Source organism: Macrobrachium nipponense, chromosome 12 (genome assembly GCF_015104395.2).
Source record: "Macrobrachium nipponense isolate FS-2020 chromosome 12, ASM1510439v2, whole genome shotgun sequence".
NCBI classification, from domain to species: domain Eukaryota; kingdom Metazoa; phylum Arthropoda; class Malacostraca; order Decapoda; family Palaemonidae; genus Macrobrachium; species Macrobrachium nipponense.
The window spans coordinates 87,200,825-87,223,460 of record NC_087205.1 but is presented as its reverse complement, the minus strand read 5'-3'; positions in this window follow the sequence as shown (position 1 = coordinate 87,223,460).

Here is a 22,636-nt window from a genome sequence, read left to right as displayed (position 1 = left end):
TCCTCTATGTGTGTGTGTATTTATATATATATACATATATATATATATATATATATATATATATATATATATATATATATATATATATATAAATAATATATATATATATATATAGTATATATATATATATATATATATATAAAATATATATATATATATATATATATATATATATATATATATGATATATATATATATATCTTATACATACAACACACGGTCCTTCAGTTTTTTGGGATGAGGCTGGTGGCCAATGTCTTTCTCACACCGAGAGATGGTTCAAGAGGATAATTACCTATTAATTTTCTTAAAAAGTGTCGATTCAGAGAGAAAGAAGACAAATATTACCGACACATTTCCCTCTTAGGTTGCTCCATATCCCTACACACACGTTCATGTGGTTTTCGTCGTCTCCAATTCCAAACACTGCACTATTCACTTTGCGGAACTTAGAATCAAATGAATAACCACCCTAATTGCCTTGACCATCTATAAGACAGGTCTTGGTGTTAGCAATCTCATTCCAAAATCAAAGCCATAATTGAAAGTAGTTTTAGTTCGACATAAATGTATGTTAAATTTTCGTCTGAACTCATTTTCCTCTTGAAAGGGGTGTCCCCGAAGGAGATTGTGTGTAATTCTGTATGTTTGTTTGTGTGTGGTTGTTAATTTGAAGTCAACAGGGGAATCTGTGAACTCCACACATACGTACAATGCTGGTAGTTCTAAAACTTTATCATCAGTTATCAGCATCGTGTAAGATGTCACATTATTTATTACTTGATGATTCACATAATAAACAAAGATTTTGTTCCAGGAACACTTTGTTTGGGACACCATTGCGCCCGAATGCCTGCTGCATTCATTACACCAGCTTCTAAACTTTGCCTGATCTTTATAACTTGAAAAGACATCTTGGGTTATATTTCACACAGTTCATCGCCTTCTATAACAAGATGTCCCGTGCGAAATATGCCAGTCATGTATGACAGCTATTCACAAAACGATTTACTATAGACACACTGCTCTTATGAGTTGAAATGTGGAGCTATGAATTGCAATGTTGGGGGGTTATTATTCTTGACCAAAGTATGGCGAACAAAACAATAGTTAAACGTGAAGTAAGAAAAAAAAACTTCAACAGCCAATGCTTCTGGTAAAAGACTAAGTATATAATAAATTATAGAAGACATGACCAATAGAAGAAGAAAGTAAATGCTCATTGGAGTCTTTCAGGCAAAATAGTAAAGAAATCACTTAAAAGAATCGATATGTATGTAAGTATATATATACGTATATACACACGTATATATACAGGCTCACAACCTGCTTATTTGCCTATCCATATATTAGCAAATATTTCTAACAACAATGTGGCCACAAATCCCGAACTTTACTGCAAACATCTTGCTTTTGCACTTCATAATTAACAAACAACTTGCAAAGCGCATTAACGTCCCATCCATCTCGAAAGCACGGCTTTCCTCGAGAAATTTGCTTGAGTGCTGTCTCACAGCTTTCCTCTTTTATGCTGTCACTCTTATGCCCAGACCCAAGCACTTCATCAATTAGGGGCAGCACTTAATTCGTTTTTTAGCCTCAGTTCCGCTTCCCGCCCTTGATGATCATCTCCATCAGACAGCTTTCTTGCGAGAGGGGAATCTCTCTGATCGGTGTTCCAGCGAGTGACAACGATCCCCTGGTCTACGTGAGTGGGAAATCTCCTCCTCCTCCTCCTCCTACCCCTTTCCCCTGCCCAGGTTCCTTTGGCACAAGAACTCGGGAGCTCTCTTCAATCAGGGCATGCCACACCGCCAAAGAACAACTGGGTCTCTGGGCGCCGAACAAGACAGCTCTTGGCGCTCGGCAGATTTTTGCTAGAGGCCCTCAAAGGCACTCTTCATCTACAGGCGCCAGTGGATGTGCCAACCAGGTGTTGGGAATGTGAGGATGAGGTCTGATTATCACTCTTTTTCTCGGCGTAATCCTCCGGGGTTTTGTGATTTTCAGGTCGTTAGTCACCAAGCTTGGTTTATTTGAGGAGTTACTCGTAGATCACGCCAGGATTATACCGGAGGAGAGAGCAGGGAGAAGAGGAAATGGGAGAGAAACGCAGGGAACAGCAAAAACGGGGAAAAGTTCAACGATTTCGAGAGAGATATCGAAGGGAGCGTACAGATCAAAGGAGCGCAAAGGCACTTGTTGGTCAATAGGGGCACTGAATGCAAGACAAAATAGCGAAATGAACACGAAACCGAGAGAGACATCGGGTGCGATAAACTACTCCTCTAGAAGTCAGCTAGATTCAGATAAAAACGCGAATAAATAATCTAGATCTCCACGGAAATAAACTAGATAGAAAAAAAAAGTCTTAAGACACATCTTGAGATTAAGATCAAAACCATATAGTCCTTCTCCAACCCATCTTCCTGAGCCCTACAAAATAAAAAAGAAAAAAGATCGTAATGAATGGCTGAAAAGATAAGGAAAAATGTTTACTTGTACATAAGCAAGAATAAGCAAAATATTCAAGGACACAAAGATCCCTTGTGCAGAAATTTCACAGTGGGATTCACACACAAGGAATAAAAACGCAACAAAATGGAAGACCTTGATCTGAACATTTATATTTCTAATAGGCCACTCTCTGTTAAGGAACTCACGAACCGTTAAAGTAGACGTTTTATGAAAACAAACTGCATACATAAATACGCTCACTCGTTTTTACTCCTTTTATTTTTTTTTTTTTTTACAAAGGGCACTGAACAGGCACGTATTCTAATGAAGGTGATAAAAATCAGGAAATAGAAGACTAAGAAGACTAACAGCTTCCTTTTCGATAGCAGAAGGTAAACAAATAATTCATTAACACGATTGACAAACGGGATTCGTATGTTGAGATAATAAACAATGGACCCCAAGTTACATTTTCCGTACTTTCGTATTCAAATAGGAAACTGCTTCAAGAATAATCATGGACCCATAGTCCTGATTCAAACACCTAAAATATGTACATCGCATTAAATATTTTTCCCCATTTTCTGTCCCTCTGTGCTAGACAGATAACACGAATTTTACATAATACAAGATTTTGGCTGTAACTGTAAAAGATAATGACTATTATTAGACATTAAGGTAGTAAGGTCTTAAGGTCTTTCATGTAAGTTAAACTTAACAAGTAACTTTTATTTTAAACAAAGCACTGATATAAAAAAAACCTTAGGTGATGCGATTTCAAAAGTTCCCCTCCCCCCCACACAAGACACTGACATTGTCACTTTCCTTGAACATAGAGGAAGTGGTTTGTACGATTTCTGCTGCCTTCCTTATTTATTCAGAATGGTACTGAATCCTATAAACCAGGAACACTAATTAATGTCAACATCCAAATCCAAATTAAGGGAAAAGAAAAAAATCTATTTAATTTACCTCTGTGGTTAATTTTCATGTTTCACATTTCTTTGGAATTGGCTAGTTTGTTATCCTACTCAGCTAAGAACAAAGGATGTGTGAATGGATCTATTTTTGGCAATTGCAAATAAACGGTTTAGGGGTACAAAGCTTACAGTGGCAAGTGACAGGAGAGAGTCATTTTTCACAATCCTGAATAGAGAAAAGTTTAGGGACGAGATGACTTCTATCAAACCAGCGACTGATATTTTTTTTTTTAGGTAAATGTGGGTAGAACTGTCAAATTTGGAAAATGTTTTAGTAACTTTAGACTAATTAAGAGTAAAGGATGAAACTAAACTGAATGAACATTTGCATTTAAGGATCTAGCGCTTAGAAGGATTGTTGCATTAAAGGATTTTACAAACCATGTAATGGGTAAAAAAAATAAATAAACACGGGGGACCAGAGAGATTTTTAACTACTGAAATAACATTTGAAGCATGTACTTGCCAATGGCAACAAAATTCAGAACTGCCAGCAGTGAAACTACTTCAGGACTGCAAGAATAGATGTGCTTCTTATATATCACATATACACACATATACTTAAGTACTCTATATATAAGGAGAGAGAGAGAGAGAGAGAGAAAATATATATATGTATATATATATGTATATATATGTATATATATATATATATATATATATATATATTATATATACATATATACACACACACACACAACCACCACACACAAACATAATATATATATAATATATAATATAATATATAATAATATATATATTATATATATATTAATATATATTATATACATCTGCATATACACCACAACACACACAACACAAATATATATATAATATATATGAAATATATTATATATATATAGAGAGAGAGAGAGAGAGAGAGAGAGAGAGAGAGAGAGAGAGAGAGAGAGAGAGAGAGAGAGAATATATATATGTTAGTCCGGGAGCTCAGAGATTTGTATTACATCTCGAGTACAAAAGCTTTGATAGCTAAAGTCATCAGCTGGTGTGATGGGGACCTCCGAATGGCCATTCTTAAGTTATGCCGTTGGTGCGTTGAGTAGGGGGCGCTGATTAAACTGACCCCCAAAACAGGTTTAAATTACATTTTGGAATACATCAATCAAACCTATGATAAAAGTTTCGTTTTGGCACTGTGATTACAGATGTGCCATTCTTAAATGACGCAATTGGTGCAAAACGCATTTAAGAAGGGTCCAAACGGGGCCCTGCTGTCACATTTAAATGACAATTTGAGTACATCAATGGAACTTTGTGGAAATATACCTTAGAGCTTCCTGATGAAGGATCAGCAATTCTTAAGTATCAAATTTGGTGCAAACCCCATTTAAGAGCGACCTAAAGAGGGCGCTATTTTTGGCACATTTCAAACACGTCTTACGTTCATTAATGACACTTTTTAGAAATATCCTTTGGAGCTTCATGATAAAGGTTCAGCAGTTCTTAAGTGTCGAATTTGTTGCAAAACCCATTCAAGAAAACCGTAAAGAGATTGCTATATCAGCATATGGCGGATTAAAATAAATTTTCTAGCTCCATGATCTCTTTGTATACCATGAATAAACTTTGTGGGAATTTTTTTATCTGATATAGAAGAACAAAGGAACTAAAAATTTATATATTTTAGTATTTATGCATACAAGAAAAGGTGAATTGGTGAAGAGTGAAATATAATTTACGTGCCAACAGTAATTACAATTCGATTTTTATTTATGGTATTTACCCGGACATTATATAATATCTAACGTATCTAACTCATGAATTATTAGTTTTTTAAATCTATTGTTTGCTCTATCCTCAGCTCCATACATTGTGGCTGTCAACCTCTGAAGAGCTTCTTTTGTCGTGTTAGAAACTGTAGAGCTCATTGCTGTTACTCTGAAAGTCTTCTGGTAGTTAAGTTGCCAGGGAGGCCAAGGTCTTGGAAGAAGATAGTCGGCCATCTCCGCCTCCAAGCCGACGTTCGGTAGCGCTCCCACCAAGCGCCACTGATCGCCAGGGAGGCCAAGGTTTTGGACGGAGACAATCGGCCGTCTCTGCCTCCAAGCCGACGTTCGGCAGCGCTCCCACCAAGCGCCACTGATCGCCAGGGAGGCCAAGGTCTTGGACGGAGAAAATGGGCCGTCTCTGCCTCCAAGCCGACGGTCGGCAGCGCTTCCACCAAGCGCCACCGATCGCCAGGGAGGCCAAGGTCTTGGAAGGAGACAATTGGCCGTCTCTGATTCCAAGCCGACAGTCGCATTGCTCCCACCAAGCGCCACCGATTGCCAGGGAGGCCAAGGTCTTGGACGGAAATAGTCAGCCGTCTCTGCCTCCCAGCCGACGTTCGGTATCGCTCCCACCAAGCGCCACCGATCGCCAGGAGGCCAAGGTCTTGGATGGAAACAATCGGCCGTCTCTGCCTCCAAGCTGATGGTCGGCAGCGCTCCCACCAAGCACTACCGATCGCCAAGGAGGCCAAGGTCCTGGACGAAGACAATAGGCCGTATCTGCCTCCAAGCCAACGGTCGGCAGCGCTCCTACCAAGCGCCACTGATCACCAGGGAGACCAAGGTCTTGGACGGAGACAATCGACGTGTCTGCCTCCCAGCCGACAGTCGGCAGCGCTCCCACCAAGTGCCACCGATCGCCAGGGAGGCCAAGGTCTTGGACGGAGACAATCGGCCATCTCTACCTCCAAGCTGACGGTCGGCAGCGCTCCCACCAAGCGCCACCGATCGCCAATTGGCCATCTCTGCCTCCAAGCTGACGGTCGGCAGCGCTCCCACCAAGTGCCACCGATCGCCAGGGAGGCCAAGGTCATGGACGGAGAAAGTCGGCCATTTATGCCTCCCAGCGACGTTCGTCAGTGCTCCCACCAAGTGCCATCGATCGTCAGGGAGGCCAAGGTCTTGGACGGAGAAAGTCGGCCATCTCTGCCTCCCAGCGACGTTTGGCAGCGCTCCCACCAAGCGCCACCGATCGCCAGAAAGGCCAAGGTCTTGGAGAGATAGTCGGCCATCTCTGCCTCCCAGCTGACGTTCGGTAGCGCTCCCAATAAGCGCAACCGATCGCCAGGGAGGCCAAGGTCTCTGCCTCCCAACCGACGGTCGGCAGTGCTCCCACCAAGTGCCACCAATCGCCAGGGAGGCTAAGGTCCTGGATGGAGACAATCGGCCGTCTCTGCCTCACAGCCAACGGTTGGCAGCACTCCCACCAAGCGCCACCGATAGTCAGGGAGGCCAAGGTCCTGAACAGAGACAATCGGCCGTCTCTGCCTCCCAGCCGATGGTCGGCAGTGCTCCCACCAAGTGCCACCAATCGCCAGGGAGGCTAAGGTCCTGGATGGAGACAATCGGCCGTCTCTGCCATCACAAGCGGACGGTCGGCAGGCCACTCCAAACCAAGCGCCACCGATTGTCGGGAGGCCCCAAGGTCCGGACCGACAATAAGCTGTCCTCTGCCTCCCAGCGACGGTCAGAGCTGCTCCCACCAAGCGCCACCGATTGCCAGGGAGGCCAAGGTCCTGGACGAAGACAATAAGCTGTCTCTGCCTCCCAGCCGACGGTCAGCAGCGCTCCCACCAAGCGCCACTGATTGCCAGGGAGGCCAAGGTCCTGGACGGACACAATCGGCCGTCTCTGCCTACCAGCCAACGGTCGGCAGCGCTCCCACCAAGTGCCACCAATCGCCAGGGAGGCCTAGGTATTAGAGGGAGACAATCGGCCGTCTTTGCCTCCCAGCCGACGGTCGGCAGCACTCCCACCAAGCGCCACCGATCACCAGGGAAGCCAAGGTCCTGGACGAAGACAATAAGCTGTCTCTGCCTACCAGCCAACGGTCGGCAGCGCTCCCACCAAGTGCCACCGATCGCCAGGGAGGTCTAGGTATTAGACGGAGACAATCGGCCGTCTCTGCCTCCATGCCGACGGTCGGCAGCGCTCCCACCAAGCACCACCGATCGCCAAGGAGGCCAAGGTCCTGGCCGGAGACAATCTGCCGTCTCTGCCTCCAAGCCGACGGTCGGCAGCATTCCCACCAAGCACCACCGATCGTCAGGGAGGCCAAGGTCCTGGACGGAGATAATCGGCCGTCTTTGCCTCCCAGCCGACAATCGGCAGCACTCCCACCAAGCGCCACCGATCACAAGGGAGGCCAATGTCCTGGACGGAGACAATCGGCCGTCTCTGCCTCCAAGCCGACGTTTGGCAGCTATCCCACTAAGCACCACCGATCGCCAGGAAGGTCAAGGTCTTGGACGGAGATAGTCGGCCGTCTCTGCCTCCCAGCCGACGTTCAGTAGCGCTCCCACCAAGCGCCACCGATCGCCAGAGAGGCCAAGGTCCTGGACGGAGACAATCGGCTTTCTCTGCCTCCCAGCCGATGATCGGCAGCGCTCCCACCAAGCGCCACCAATCGCCAGGGAGACCTAGGTACTGGCTGGAGACAATTGGCCGTCTCTGCCTCCAAGTTGACAGTCGGCAGCACTTCCACCAAGCACCACCGATTGCCAGGGAGGCCAAGGTCCAGAACAGAGACAATCGGCCATCTCTGCCTCCAAGCCGACGGTCGGTAGCGCTCCCACCAAGCGCCACCGATCGCCAGGAAGGCCAAGGTCCTGGACGGAGACAATCGGCTGTCTCTGCCTCCAAGCCGACGGTTGGCAGCACTCCCAACAAGCGCCACCGATCGCCAGGGAGGCCAAGGTCTTGGACGGAGACAATCGACCGTCTCTGCCTCCAAGCCGATGGTCGGCAGCTGTTACGGCCTCTGGGAGAGGTCCGCTTCAGGTTCGATATGAAATAAGTAAAAAAAAAATATTCCAACACCAACAGTTGAAACTGGGGATACGAATATAGAAAGAAACACTAACACAACAAAGGTTTATTTACAAGCTTACTAACAAAGGTAAATGCAGAATGGTATCTCCTATTTACATAAAAAAAAAAATAGAATCTTACACTGCATGAACTGGGGGAACAGTGAGGTAATTCAAATACTTGCTGCTTGGTTTAGTGACTTGAAGCGATGGCTTCACAAAAGGAGAACGGCGACTGCAGACGTCCTCCTGACTTTGTATTGCAGAAAATAAAATCTACTCTCGATACTTGAAAGTTAGGAACTCCCCAAAACCTCTAGCAGGACATTTTCTTCTCTGAAGTCTGCTCAACGTCGAGATAACTCGGTCGTCCACTCCTGAAGATGACTAGACGAAAATCCAACCAACTCTCGAGCAACTTTTCTTCTGATCCTTCGTCGGTCCCTTTCTCTCTTATCTCTCACGGATGATCTCTGCTGCTGCTGATCTCTCACTCATAATCTGATCTGTGGCTCATACTGAGGATATCTCTCTGTGAATAACTGGTGTCTCTCTTTTACGATCTCTGCTTTCTCCTTCTACGACCGTCGTATTTATACGGCACTCTGGGGGCGGAGCCTACAGGCTCCCGAGATTACTAGAACTTCTTAGAAGACTCTCGACGGAATATTGCATCATATTTCGCAGCGTTTCTCCCGCCACTTAGGCGCGTGTTGTGCTCCACAACACTCCCGACGATTCCAGAACAGCCGCGAGAACAGGCGCCTCCAACACGGGCGCGAAAGCCTCCTTGTTGCAGAACTTCTCGAAGATGCGTTTTCTTTTCCTTTATCTTTCTTTGCTATGAAGCAGTTACCATCACATGCCCCCCCAAAAGAGAAAAAAAATGAAATCAACTGATTTTTTTTTCTAAAGAGAAACAAGAATTAAACAGCAGGGAACAATTCTGCATAAAGCTTTAATACTTCTTTATTCACTCAACCACTTGTGCCAAAACAGAAAACGGTCATTAAGCCACTCATTCTGAGAAAAATCTCCAGAGGCTACTAGCTATAACATTATCCTTCTCTCTTACTTTTTCCGTTTTCTGAACTGAGATTAAAACTTATAAATACTAAAACACCTCTTGTGTCTTTCTCAAAACTAATTTCTCTTTCTGGGACACGATTACGAAGGGCACGGGCGGCAGCCAAGGTACGGGGCGTTCTTTATAATTCTGAAGCAAATTTACATTTATTACCTTTGCTCTACTCTTACCCATATTAATTCTATGATATATATTTCCCCTCTCCTCTAACACTGAAAAAGGACCTTCGAACTTATAAGGTAAAAAGGGACTTTCTTTATGAACTAGTACTAAAACTTTATCTCTTACACACAAACTTCTCTCTTTTGCTATAAGATCATGTTTTCCTTCAGTTCCCCCTTGACTTCCGTTCGGGCTTCCGTTCTCCTCCGTTAGTTGCCAACCATCTTTTAAATTGTTTTTATAATACTCAAGATTAGTTACGCAATCATCTCTACCCTTACTTCTAGGCAAAGATCTTCTCAAAAGATTCGCCTACTGAAGGAATATTACACAACTGAACTCTGGGAATTACTTGAATCGGTTTCCCGGCAATTTGATATTCAGGACAGCTTAAAGCATACCTCTTCACGTCATTTTTCATCTCAGGCCAAAAGTACGCCCTACTAATACACTTGAAAGTTTTATTTACTCCCAAATGTCCTTGCTCATCATGTGCTAACTTCAAAACTAGCTCACGAAACTTCCTAGGAACTACTAATTGTTCTATGATTTCCTCTTCACTACCTGACTTCGGTCGAACATAACGACAAAAAACTTCGTCCTTTAAACAAAAAGTTTCCTTACACATATCCTCGAGATCATCATCCAGCTCACATTCAAAAATTCGGGTTAGTGTCTCATCCTCTCTCTGCAACTTGACTAGCTCATCCTTATCCAAAACGTTAAGAGCCAATTCATCACCGTAACTAGGACTAGACACCGGTACATTTACTACGTTATTTTCGACAGCTACACCTTCAGTTTGGCTACCACTGTCAACATCGATAGAGTCCGGTCTCTCAGCTACACTCATGCCAAGATCAACCTCACCACCTCTATCACACTCGTTCGAATCCATGAACTCACTCACGTTCGAATCCACGCACTTACACTCGTTCGAATCCACGAACTCACTCTCGTTCGAATCCACGAACAAATTATGATCGTAGTCTATGTCTGTATCTAAACCCGACCTAGTTACTACCATTTCAGGCACTGGAATATTCCTCACAACAGGATTCACATTCTTGGATAAAGCTAAGTCATTACCGACAATAATGTTAACGCCTTCAACGGGCAAACTATCCACAACTGCAAGTTTTACTTCTCCTGATACTACTTGACTTTCTAAATTCAACTTCAACAAAGGACAAAGAACACAAGTGTTAGGAAATCCACCTGACATGACTTTCGTTTCCATATTGATTTCTGCCCTGTTCGGCACACACTCTCTCCTAATCAGTGAGACAGCAGCTCCTGTGTCTCGAAGCAAGACTACTTCTCTCGAATCTACTCCTCCAAGAGGAAACTACGCCTTATGACAGAAATTCACCAAAAATTTTCCTAGTTTCTCTCATCACATCATTCCTACTTGATGAAAGGTTAACTAGAGATACTGGTTTCTTACCGTCCTTCCTTTCCACTGCACAATTTCTCGCTAAATGCCCTTTCCCATTACATCGGAAATAAGTTAATTCTGAGCCACTAGATACCATTTTACTCTTACAAACCTTAGACGTATGACTAGGTTTTCCGCATGTATAACAGGAATAGTCACTTTTACTCGCATTGCTATTACTAGGACTGAAACCTTTACTGCTTTGTACTCTACCAGACGAAGGATAATTTCGTTTCTTACTAACACTCAAATTATGAGTTAGACTATATTCGTCAGCTAGCCTAGTTGCTCCTGCGAAAGATACTTCTTGCCTATCCTCTATATAAAGCTTAATCTCAGGGGATACTTTATCTTTGAAGTTTTCTAACAACACTAAGTTCTTCAAACTATCAAAATCCTCAACCTTAGCAGAAGTTAACCAATCAAAAAACAGCCTTTCTAACTTCTTACCGTATTCTACATACGTAATATTTTCATCCTTTCTCAAATTTCTAAATTGCTTACGGTATGCCTCTGGTAGTAGCCTATACGCACTAAGAACAGTATCTTTCATGATATCGTAATTATCACAATCCTCCTTAGACATGCAACTATACACAGTAAGCGCCCTACCACTCAAAACTGACTGCAAATATAAAGTCCACGTTTCTTTAGGAGAACCTACTCTTTCCATTAACTTCTCAAAACACATGAAATATGTCGTAACATCTTCCTCATCAAACTTTGGTACTAATTTTAGCACTGCGCTCATACCTAACGTATCAGCTTCGTTTTCGTTCTCGCCTGTCCGACTGTTACGAGTACTTTCCCTTAACCGAACAATTTCCAACTCATGCATACGATCTTTCTCTCTCTCTTCCTGCTGCATTACCAACATTTCTCTCTCTTTCCGCATTTTCATTACTTCTCTCTCTTGCTGCATTTTCATTGCTTCTTTCTCTTGCTGCATTTTCATTACTTCTCTCTCAGCCGCTCTTTCATCTCTCTCATACTTTTCTCTTTCTTTATTCTCAACATACTCACGGATATCATTCCCCTCTAGACCTAGTAGCTTACCCGACTCAATAAACTCTATCACCATCTCACTCATCTTGGTTCTTTCTATATTTTCCCTGTTTCAACCTGTTATGGTGTCGAAATATACTGGCCAAAGGTTGCCACAATGTTACGGCCTCTGAGAGAGGTCCGCTTCAGGTTCGATACGAAATAAATAAAAAAAAAATATTTCAACACCAACAGATGAAACTGGGGATATGAATATAGAAAGAAACGCTAACACAACAAAGGTTTATTTACAAGCTTACTAACAAAGGTAAATGCAGAATGGTATCTCCTATTTACATAAAAAAACTAGAATCTTACACTGCATGAACTGGGGGAACAATTAGATAATTCAAATACTTGCTGCTTGGTTTAGCGACTTGAAGCGATGGCTTCACAAAAGGAGAACGGCAACTGCAGACGTCCTCCTGACTTTGTATTGCAGAAAATAAAATCTACTCTCGATACTTGAAAGTCAGAAACTCCCCAAAACCTCTAGCAGGACATTTTCTTCTCTGAAGTCTGCTCAACGTCGAGATAACTCAGTCGTCCACTCCTGAAGATGACTAGACGAAAATCCAACCAACTCTCGAGCAACTTTTCTTCTGATCCTTCGTCGGTCCCTTTCTCTCTTATCTCTCACGGATGATCTCTGCTGCTGCTGATCTCTCACTCATAATCTGATCTGCGGCTCTTACTGAGGATATCTCTCTGTGATTAACTGGTGTCTCTCTTTTACGATCTCTGCTTTCTCCTTCTACAACTGTCATATTTATACGGCACTCTGAGGGCGGAGCCTACGGCGAATGTCACCGGCTCCCGAGATTACTAGAACTTCTTAAAAGAGTCTCGACGGAATATTGCATCATATTTCGCTGCGTTTCTCCCGCCACTTAGGCGCGTGTTGCGCTCCACAACACGCCCAACGATTCCAGAACAGCCGCGAAAACAGGCGCCTCCAACACAGACGCGAAAGCCTCCTTGTTGCAGAACTTCTCGAAGATGCGTTTTCCTTTCCATTATCTTTCTTTGCTATGAAGCAGTTACCATGACAGAAGAACTCCCACCAATCACCACCAATTGCCAGGAAGGCCAAGGTCCTGCACGGAAATAATTGGCCTTCTCTGCCTTCCATCAAATGGTCGGCAGCACTCCCACCAAGCGCCACGGATCACCAGGGAGGCCAAGGTCCTGGACGGAGACAATTGGCCGTCTCTGCCTCCAAGCCGACGGTCAGCAGCGCTCCCATCAAGCGCCACTGATTGCCAGGGAGGCCAAGGTAATGGACGGAGACAATCGGACGTCTCTGCCTCCCAGCCGACGGTCGGCAGAGCTCCCAACAAGTGCCACCGATCGCTAGGGAGGCCTAGGTACTGGACGGAGGCAATCGGACGTCTCTGCCTCACAGATGACGGACAGCAGCGCAAGGTCCTGGACAGAGACAATAAGCCGTCTCTGCCTCCTAGCCGACGGTCGGCAGCACTCCCGCCAAGCGCCACCGATCGTCAGGGAGGCCAAGGTCCTGGCCAGAGACAATCGGCTGCCTCTGCCTCCAAGCTGACGGTCGGCAGTGCTCCCACCAAGTGCCACCGATCGCCAGGGAAGCCTAGGTATGGATGGAGACAATCGGCCATCTCTGCCTCCCAGCTGATAGTCGGCCGAGCTCCCACCAAGCGCCACCGATTGCCAGGGAGGCCAAGGTCCTGGACGGAGATAATCGGCTCTCTCTGCCTCCAAGCCAAAGGTCGCCAGCGCTCCCACCAAGCGCCACTGATCGCCAGGGAAGCCAAGGTCCTAGATGGAGACAATCAGCCTTCTCTGCCTCCAAGCCGACAGTCGGCAGCGCTCCCATCAAGCGCCACCAATCGCCAGGGAGGCTAAGGTCCTGGACAGAGACAATTGGTCGTCCCTGCCTCCAAGCCGACAGTCGGCAGTGCTCCCACCAAGTACCACCGATCGCCAGGGAGGCTTAGGTATGTACAGAGATAGTCGGCCGTCTCTGCCTCCCAGCCGACGTTCGGCAGCGCTACCACCAAGTGCCACCAATCCCCAGGGAGGCCAAGGTTCTGGACAAAGACAATCAACCGTCTCTGCCTCCCAGCCAACGGTCGGCAGCACTCCCACCAAGTGCCACCCATTGCCAGGGAGGCCAAGGTACTGTACGGAGGCAATTGGTCATTTCTGCCTCCAAGCCAACAGTTGGCAGTGCTCCCACCAATCGCCACCATTTGCCAGGGAGGCCAAGATCCTGGATGGAGACAATCGGCCCTCTCTGCCTCCCAGCCGACAGTCGGCAGCGCTCCCACCAAGAGCCACTGATCGCTAGGGAGGCCAATGTCTTGGATGGAGACAATCAGTCACCTCTGCCTCCAAGCCGACGTTCAGCAGCGCTCCCACCAATCGCCACCGATCGCCAGGGAGGCCAAGGTCCTGGAGGGAGACAATCGGCTGTCTCTGCCTCCCAGCGGAAGGTCGGCAGCGCTCCCACCAAGCACCACCGATCGCCAGGGAGGCGAAGGTCTTGGATGGAGACAATCGGCAGTCTCTGCCTCCTCCCGGAAGATCGGCAGCGCTCCCATCAAGCGCCACCAATCGCCAGGGAGGCCAAGGTCTTAGACGGAGACAATCGACTGTCTCTGCCTCCCAGCTAACGGTCGGCAGCGCTCCCACAAAGCGCCACCGATCGCCGGGGAGGCCAAGGTCCTGGATGGAGACAATCGGCCGTCTCTGCCTCTAAGCCGACGGTCGGCAGCGCTCCCACCAAGGGCCAGGGAGGCCAAGGTCCAGGGCGGAGACAATCGGCCGTCTCTGCCTCCAAGCTGACAGTAGGCAGCGCTCCCACCAAGAGCCACCGATCACCAGGGAGGCCTAGGCACTGGACTGAGACAATAAGCTGTCTCTGCTTCCCAGCCGACACTGGACAGCGCTCCCACCAAGCGTCACCGATCGCCAGGGAGGCCTAGGTACTGGACTGAGATAATCAGCCGTCTCTTCCTCCCAGCCGACGGTCGGCAGAGCTCCAACCAAGTGCCACTGATCGCCATAGAGGCCAAGGTCCTGGACTGAAACAATCAGCCGTCTCTGCCTCCCAGCCGACGGTCGGCAGTGCTCCCACCAAGCGCCACCGATCGCCAGGGAGGACAAGGTCCTGGACAGAGACAATCAGCCATCTGTGCCTCCAAGCCGACGGTCGGCAGTGCTCCCACCAAGCGCCACCGATGGCCAGAGAGGCCAAGGTCTTCGACAAAGACAATTGGCTGTCTCTGCCTCCCAGCTGACGGTCGGCAGCACTCCCACCAAGCGCCACCGATGGCCAGAGAGGCCAAGGTCCTGGACAGAGACAATCAGCCGTCTGTGCCTCCAAGCCGACGGTCGGCAGCACTCCCACCAAGCGCCACCGATGGCCAGAGAGGCCAAGGTCTTCGACAAAGACAATCGGCCGTCTCTGCCTCCCAGCTGACAGTCGGCAGCGCTCCTAGCAAGCGCCACAGATCACCAGGGAGGCCAAGTTCTTGGACGGAGAAAATCGGCTGTCTCTGCCTCCCAGCCGACGGTGGGCAGCACTCCCACCAAGCGCCACCAATCGCCAGGGAGGCCAAGGTCCTGGACGGATACAATCGGCCGTCTCTGCCTACAAGCCGACGGAGACAATCGGCCATCTCTACCTCTAAGTCATCGGTCGGCAGCACTCTCACCAAGCACCACCGATCACCAGGGAGGCCAAGGTCTTGGATGGAGACAATCGGCCGTCTCTGCCTCCCAGCTGACAGTCGGCAGCGCTCCCATCAAGCGCCACCGATTGCCAGAGAGGCCAAGGTCTTGGACGGAGACAATTGGCCGTCTCTGTCTCCCAGCCAACAGTCGGCAGCGCTCCCACAAAGCGCCACAGATCGGCAGGGAGGCCAAGGTCCTGGACGGAGACAATCAGCCGTCTCTGCCTCCAAGCCGACGGTCGGCAGCGCTCCCACTAAGTACCACTGATCGCCAGGGAGGCCTAGGTAATGGATGGTCGGCAGCGCTCCCACCAAGTGCCACCGATCGCCAGAGAGGCCAAGGTCCTGGACGGAGATAATCAGCTGTCTCTGCTTCCAAGCCAAAGGTCGGCAGCGCTCCCACCAAGCGCCACTGATCGCCAGGGAAGCCAAGGTCCTAGATGGAGACAAACGGCCTTCTCTACCTCCAAGCCGACAGTCAGCAGCGCTCCCACCAAGCGCCACCATTCGCCAGGGAGGCCAAGGTCCTGGACGGAGACAATCGGCTGTCTCTGCCTCCAAGCCGACGGTCGGCAGCGCTCCCACCAAGTGCCACCAATCGCCAGGGAGGCCAATATCCTGGACAGAGACAATCGGACGTCCCTGCCTCCAAGCCGACACTCGGCAGCGCTCCCACCAAGCGCCACAGATCGCCAGGGAGGCTAAGGTCTTGGACAGAGACAATTGGCCGTGTCTGCCTTCAGGCCGACGTTCAGCAGCGCTCCCACCAAGAGCCACTGATTGCCAATGAGGCCAATGTCTTGGACGGAGACAATCAGCCATGTCTGCCTCCAAGCCGACGTTTGGCAGCACTCCCGCCAATCGCCACCGATCGCCAGGGAGGCCAAGGTCTTTGACGGAGACAATCGGCCGTCTACACCTCCCAGCCGACAGTCGGCAGCGCTCCCACCAAGCGCCACTGATAGCCAGGGAGGCCAATGTCTTGAACGGAGACAATCAGCCACCTCAGGGAGGCCAAGGTCCTGGACGGAGACAATCGGCTGTCTCTGCCTCCCAGCGGAAGGTCGGCAGCACTCCCACCAAGCGCCACCGATCGCCAGGGAGGCCAAGGTCCTGGAGAGGGATAATCGGCTGTCTCTGCCTCCTCGCGGAAGGTTGGCAGCGCTCCCACCAAGCGCCACTGATTGCCAGGGAGGCCAAGGTCCGGACAGAGACAATTGGCCATCTCTGCCTCCAAGCCGACGGTCAGCAGCGCGCCACCGATCGCCAGAGAGGCCAAGGTCTTGGATGGAGACAATCAACTGTCTCTGCCTCCACGCCGACGGTTGGCAGGGCTCCCACCAAGCGCCACCGATTGCCAGGGAGGCCAAGGTCTTGGACGGAGACAATCAGCCATCTCTGTCTCCCAGCCGATGGTCGGTAGCGCTCCCACCAAGCGCCACCGATCGCCAGGGAGGCCAATGTCTTTGACGGAGACAATTGGCCGTTTCTGCCTCCCAGCCGACAGTCGACAGCGCTCCCACCAAGCGCCACCAATTGCCAGGGAGGCTAAGGTCTTGGACGGAGACAATCGGCTGTCTCTGTCTCCCAACCGACGGTCGGCAGCGCTCCAACAAAGCGCCACCGATCGGCAGGGAGACCAAGGTCCTGGACGGATCAGCGCTCCCACCAAGCGCCACCTATCACCAGGGAGGCCAAGGTCCTGGACTGAGACAATCAGCCATCTCTGTCTCCCAGCCGACGGTCGGCAGTGTTCCCACCAAGCGCCACCAATCGTCAGGGAGGCCAAGTTCCTAGACAGAGACAATCGGCTGTCTCTGCCTCCAAGCCGACGGTCGGCAGCACTCCCACCAAGCGCCACCCATCATCGCCAAGGAGGCCAAGGTCCTGGATGGAGACAATCGGCCGTGTCTGCCTCCAAGCCGATGATCGGCAGTACTCCCACCAAGCACCACCAATCGCTAGGGAGGCCTAGGTACTGAACATAGACAATCGGCCGTCTCTGCCTCCAAGCCGAAGGTCGGCAGCGCTCCCACCAAGAGCCACCGATTGCCAGAGAGGCCAAGGTCCTGGATGGAGACAATCAGCTGTCTCTGCCTCCCAGCCGACAGTCGGCAGCGCTCCCACCAAGCGCCACCGATTGCCAGGGAGGCCAAGGTCCTGGACAGAGACAAACGGCCGTCTCTGCCTCCATGCCAACGGTCATTAGCACTCCCACCAAGCGCCATCGATCACCAGGGAGGCCAAGGTCCTAGACGGAGACAATCGGCCGTCTCTGCCTCACAGCCGACGGTCGGCAGCGCTCCCACCAAGCGCCACCGATCGCCAGGGAGGCCTAGGTACTGGACTAGATAATCGGCCGTCTCTGCCTCACAGCCAACGGTCGGCAGCGCTCCCACAAAGCGCCTCCAATCGCCAAGGTTCTTGAAAGGAGACAATCGGCCGTCTCTGCCTCCAAGGCGACGGTTGGCAGCGTTCCCACCAAGCGCCACCGATCGCCAGGGAGGCCAAAGTTCTTGGACGGAGACAATCGGCCGTCTCTGTCTCCAAGACGAGGGTTGGCAGTGCTCCCACCAAGAGCCACCGATCGACAGGAAGGTCAAGGTCTTGGACGGAGACAATTGGCCGTCTCTGCCTCCAAGCTGACGGTCGGCAGCGCTCCCACCAAGCGCCACTGATCGCCAGGGAGGTCAAGGTACTGGACGGAGACAATCGGCCGTCTCTGCCTCCCAGCCGAGCTTGGTGGGAGCGGTGCCGACCGTCGGCTGGGAGGCAGAGACAGCCAATTGTCTCTGTCCAAGAACTTGGCCTCCCTGGCGATCGGTGGCATTTGGTGGGAGCGCTGTCGACCGTCGGCTGGGAGGCAGAGACGGCCAATTGTCTCCGTCCAAGACCTTGACCTTCCTGTCGATTGGTAGCGCTTGGTGGGAGCGCTGCCGACCATCGTCTTGGAGGCAGAGACGGCCGATTGTCTCCGTCCAAGAACCTTGGCCCCCCTGGCGATTGGTGGCGCTTGGTGGGAACGCTGTCGACCGTCGCCTTGGAGGCAGAGATAGCCGATTGTCTCCGTACAAGAACCTTGGCCTCCCTGACAGTCGGCAGCGCTCCCACCAAACGCCACCGATCGACAGGAAGGTCAAGGTCTTGTATGGAGATAATTGGCCGTCTCTGCCTCCCAGCTGACGGTCGGCAGCGCTCACACCAAGCGCCACCGATCGCCAGGGGGGAGGGTCCAAGTTCTTTGGACGGGAAGGGGGACAATCGTCTGTTTTTTTCTCTGCCTCCCCCAGCTGACGATCGGCAGGCGCTCCTACCAAAGCGCCACCGATCGCCAGGGAAGGCCATGCCTTCTGGATGGAGACAATCTGCCGTCTCTGCTCCCAAAAAAAAAAAAAAAAACCACCGTCGGTCAGCAGCACAACCATCCGTCGCCCAGGGAGGGCCTACCCGGTCTTGGACGGAAGACAATTGGCCGTTCTCTGCCTCAACCGACGGTCAGCAGCAACTCCCAAACAAGCGCCAACCGATCGGCCAGGGGGAGGGGGCCAAGGTCTTGGATGGAGACAATTGGCCTTCTCTGCCTCCAAAAGCCGACGGTCAGCAGCCCACTCCCACCCCAAGCTCCACAATCACCAGGGAGCCAAGGTCCTGGATGGAGACAATTGGCCACGTCTCTGCCTCCAGCGACGGTCAGCCAGCAACTCCCACCAAGCGCCCCACCGATCGCCAGGGAGGCCCCAAGGTCCTGGACAGAGACAATTGGCCATCTCTGCCTCCAAGCCGACGGTCGGCAGCGCTCCCACCAAGCGCCACCGATCGCCAGGGAGGCCAAGGTACTGGACAGAGACAATCGGCCGTCTCTGACTCCAAGGTGATGGTCGGCAGAGCTCCCACCAAGCGCCACCGATCGCCAGGGAGGCCAAGGTACTGGATGGAGACCATCGGGCGTCTCTGCCTCCAAGCCGACGGTTGGCAGCGCTCCCACCAAGCACCACCGATCGCCAGGGAGTCCAAGGTACTGGACGGAGACAATTGGCAATCTCTGCCTCCAAGCCGACGGTCAGCAGCTCGCCACCGATCGCCAGGGAGGCCAAGGTCTTGGATGGAGACAATTGGCAATCTCTGCCTCCCAGCCGACGGTTGGCAGCGCTCTCACCAAGCGCCACCGATCGCCAGGGAGGCCAAGGTCTTGGACGGAGACAATCGGCCGTCTCTGCCTCACAGCCGACTGTCGGTAGCCCTCCCACAAAGCGACACTGATCGTCAGGGAGGCCAAGGTCCTGGATGGAGACAATCGACCGTCTCCGCCTCTAAGCTGATGGTCGGCAGCACTCCCACCAAGGGCCAGGGAGGGCAAGGTCCTGGACGGAGACAATCGGCCGTTTCTGCCCCCAAACCGACAGTCGGCAGCGTTCCCACCAAGCGCCAATGATCGCCAGGGAGGCCTAGGTTCTGGACTGAGACAATTGGCTGTCTCAGCCTCCCAGGCGACGGTTGGCAGCGCTCCCACCAAGCACCACTGATCGCCAGAGAGGCCAAGGTCCTGGACGGAGACAATCGGCCGTCTCTGCCTCCCAGCCGACGGTCAACAGCACTCCCACCAAGCGCCACGGATTGCCAGGGAGGACAAGGTCCTGGACAGAGACAATCGGCCATCTCCGCCTCCAAGCCAACGGTCGGCAGCGCTCTCACCAAGCGCCACTGTTCACCAGGGAGGCAAAAGGTCTTGGACGGAGACAATCGGCTGTCTCTGCCACCCAGCCGGCAGTCGGCAGCGCTGCCACCAAGCGCCACCGATTGCCAGGGAGGCCAAGGTCTTGGACGGAGACAATCAGCCATCTCTGTCTCCCAGCCGATGGTCGGTAGCGCTCCTACCAAGCGCCACCGATTCCCAGGGAGGACAAGGTCCTGGACAGAGACAATCGGCCATCTCCGCCTCCAAGCCGACGGTCGGCAGCGCTCTCACCAAGCGCCACTGTTCACCAGGTAGCACAAGGTCTTGGACGGAGACAATCGGCTGTCTCTGCCTCCCAGCCGACAGTCGGCAGCGCTCCCACCAAGTGCCACCGATTGCCAGGGAGTCCAAGGTCTTGGACGGAGACAATCAGCCGTCTCTGTCTCCCAGCCAATGGTCGGTAGCACTCCCACCAAGCGCAACCGATCACCAGGGAGGCCAAGGTCCTGGACGGACACAATTGGCCGTCTCTGTCTCCAAGCCGACAGTCGGCAGCGCTCCCACCAAGCGCTACTAATCACCAGGGAGGCCAAGGTCCTGGACTGAGACAATCGGCCATCTCTGCCTCCAAGCTGACGGTCGGCAGCGCTCTCACCAAGCGCCACCGATCACCAGGGAGGCCAAGGTCTTTGACGGAGACAATCGGCCGTTTCTGCCTCCCAGCCGATAGTCGGCAACGCTCCCACCAAGTGCCACCGATTGCCAGGGAGGGCAAGGTCTTGGACGGAGACAATCGGCCGTCTCTGTCTCCCAGCCGACGGTCGGCAGCGCTCCAACAAAGCGCCACCGATCGCCAGGGAGGCCAAGGTCCTGGACGGAGACAATCGGCCGTCTCTGCCTACAAGCCGACGGTCGGCAGCGCTCCCACCAAGCGCCACCTATCACCAGGGAGGCCAAGGTCCTGGACTGAGACAATCAGCCATCTCTGCCTCCCAGCCGACGGTCGGCAGTGCTCCCACCAAGCGCCACCAATTGCCAGGGAGGCCAAGGTCCTAGACAGAGACAATCGGCGGTCTCTGCCTCCAAGCCGACGGTCGGCAGCACTCCCATCAAGCGCCACCCATCATCGCCAAGGAGGCCAAGGTCCTGGATGGAGACAATCGGCCGTGTCTGCCTCCAAGCCGACGATCGGCAGCACTCCCACCAAGCACCACCGATCGCCAGGGAGGCCTAGGTACTGGACATAGACAATCGGCCGTCTCTGCCTCCAAGCCAAAGGTCGGCAGCGCTCCCACCAAGAGCCACCGATTGCCAGAGAGGCCAAGGTCCTGGATGGAGACAATCAGCTGTCTCTGCCTCCCAGCCGACAGTCGGCAGCGCTCCCACCAAGCGCCACCGATCGCCAGGGAGGCCAAGGTCCTAGACGGAGACAATCGGCCGTCTCTGCCTCACAGCCGACGGTCGGCTGCGCTCCCACAAAGCGCCACCGATCGCCAGGGAGGCCTAGGTACTGGACTGAGATAATCGGCCGTCTCTGCCTCACAGCCAATGGTCGGCAGCGCTCCCACAAAGCGCCTAAGATCACCAAGGTTCTTGGAAGGAGACAATCGGCCGTCTCTGCCTCCAAGACGATGGTTGGCAGTGCTCCCACCAAGAGCCACCGATCGACAGGAAGGTCAAGGTCTTGGACGGAGACAATTGGCCTTCTCTGCCTCCCAGCCGACGGTCGGCACCACTCCCACCTAGCGCCACCGATCGGCTGGGAGGCAGAGACGGCCGATTGTCTCCGTCCAGTACCTTGACCTCCCCGGCGATCGGTGGCGCTTGGTGGGATCGCTGACGACCGACAGCTTGCAGGCAGAGATGGCCAATTGTCTCCGTCCAAGACCTTGACCTTCCTTTCGATCGGTGGCGCTTGGTGGGAGCGCTGCCGACCATCGTCTTGGAGGCAGAGACGGCCGATTGTCTCCGTCCAAGACCTTGGCCTCCCTGGCGATTGGTGGCGCTTGGTGGGAGCGCTGCCGACCATCGCCTTGGAGGCAGAGATGGCCGATTGTCTCCGTACAAGAACCTTGGCCTCCCTGACAGTGCGCAGTGCTCCCACCAATCGCCACTGATCGACAGGAAGGTCAAGGTCTATGGAGATAATTGGCCGTCTCTGACGGTCGGCAGCGCTCACACCAAGTGCCCCGCCATCGCCAGGAGGGGCAAAGGTTCTTGGAGGGAAGACAATCGGCCGTCTCTGCCTCCCAGCCGACGGTCGA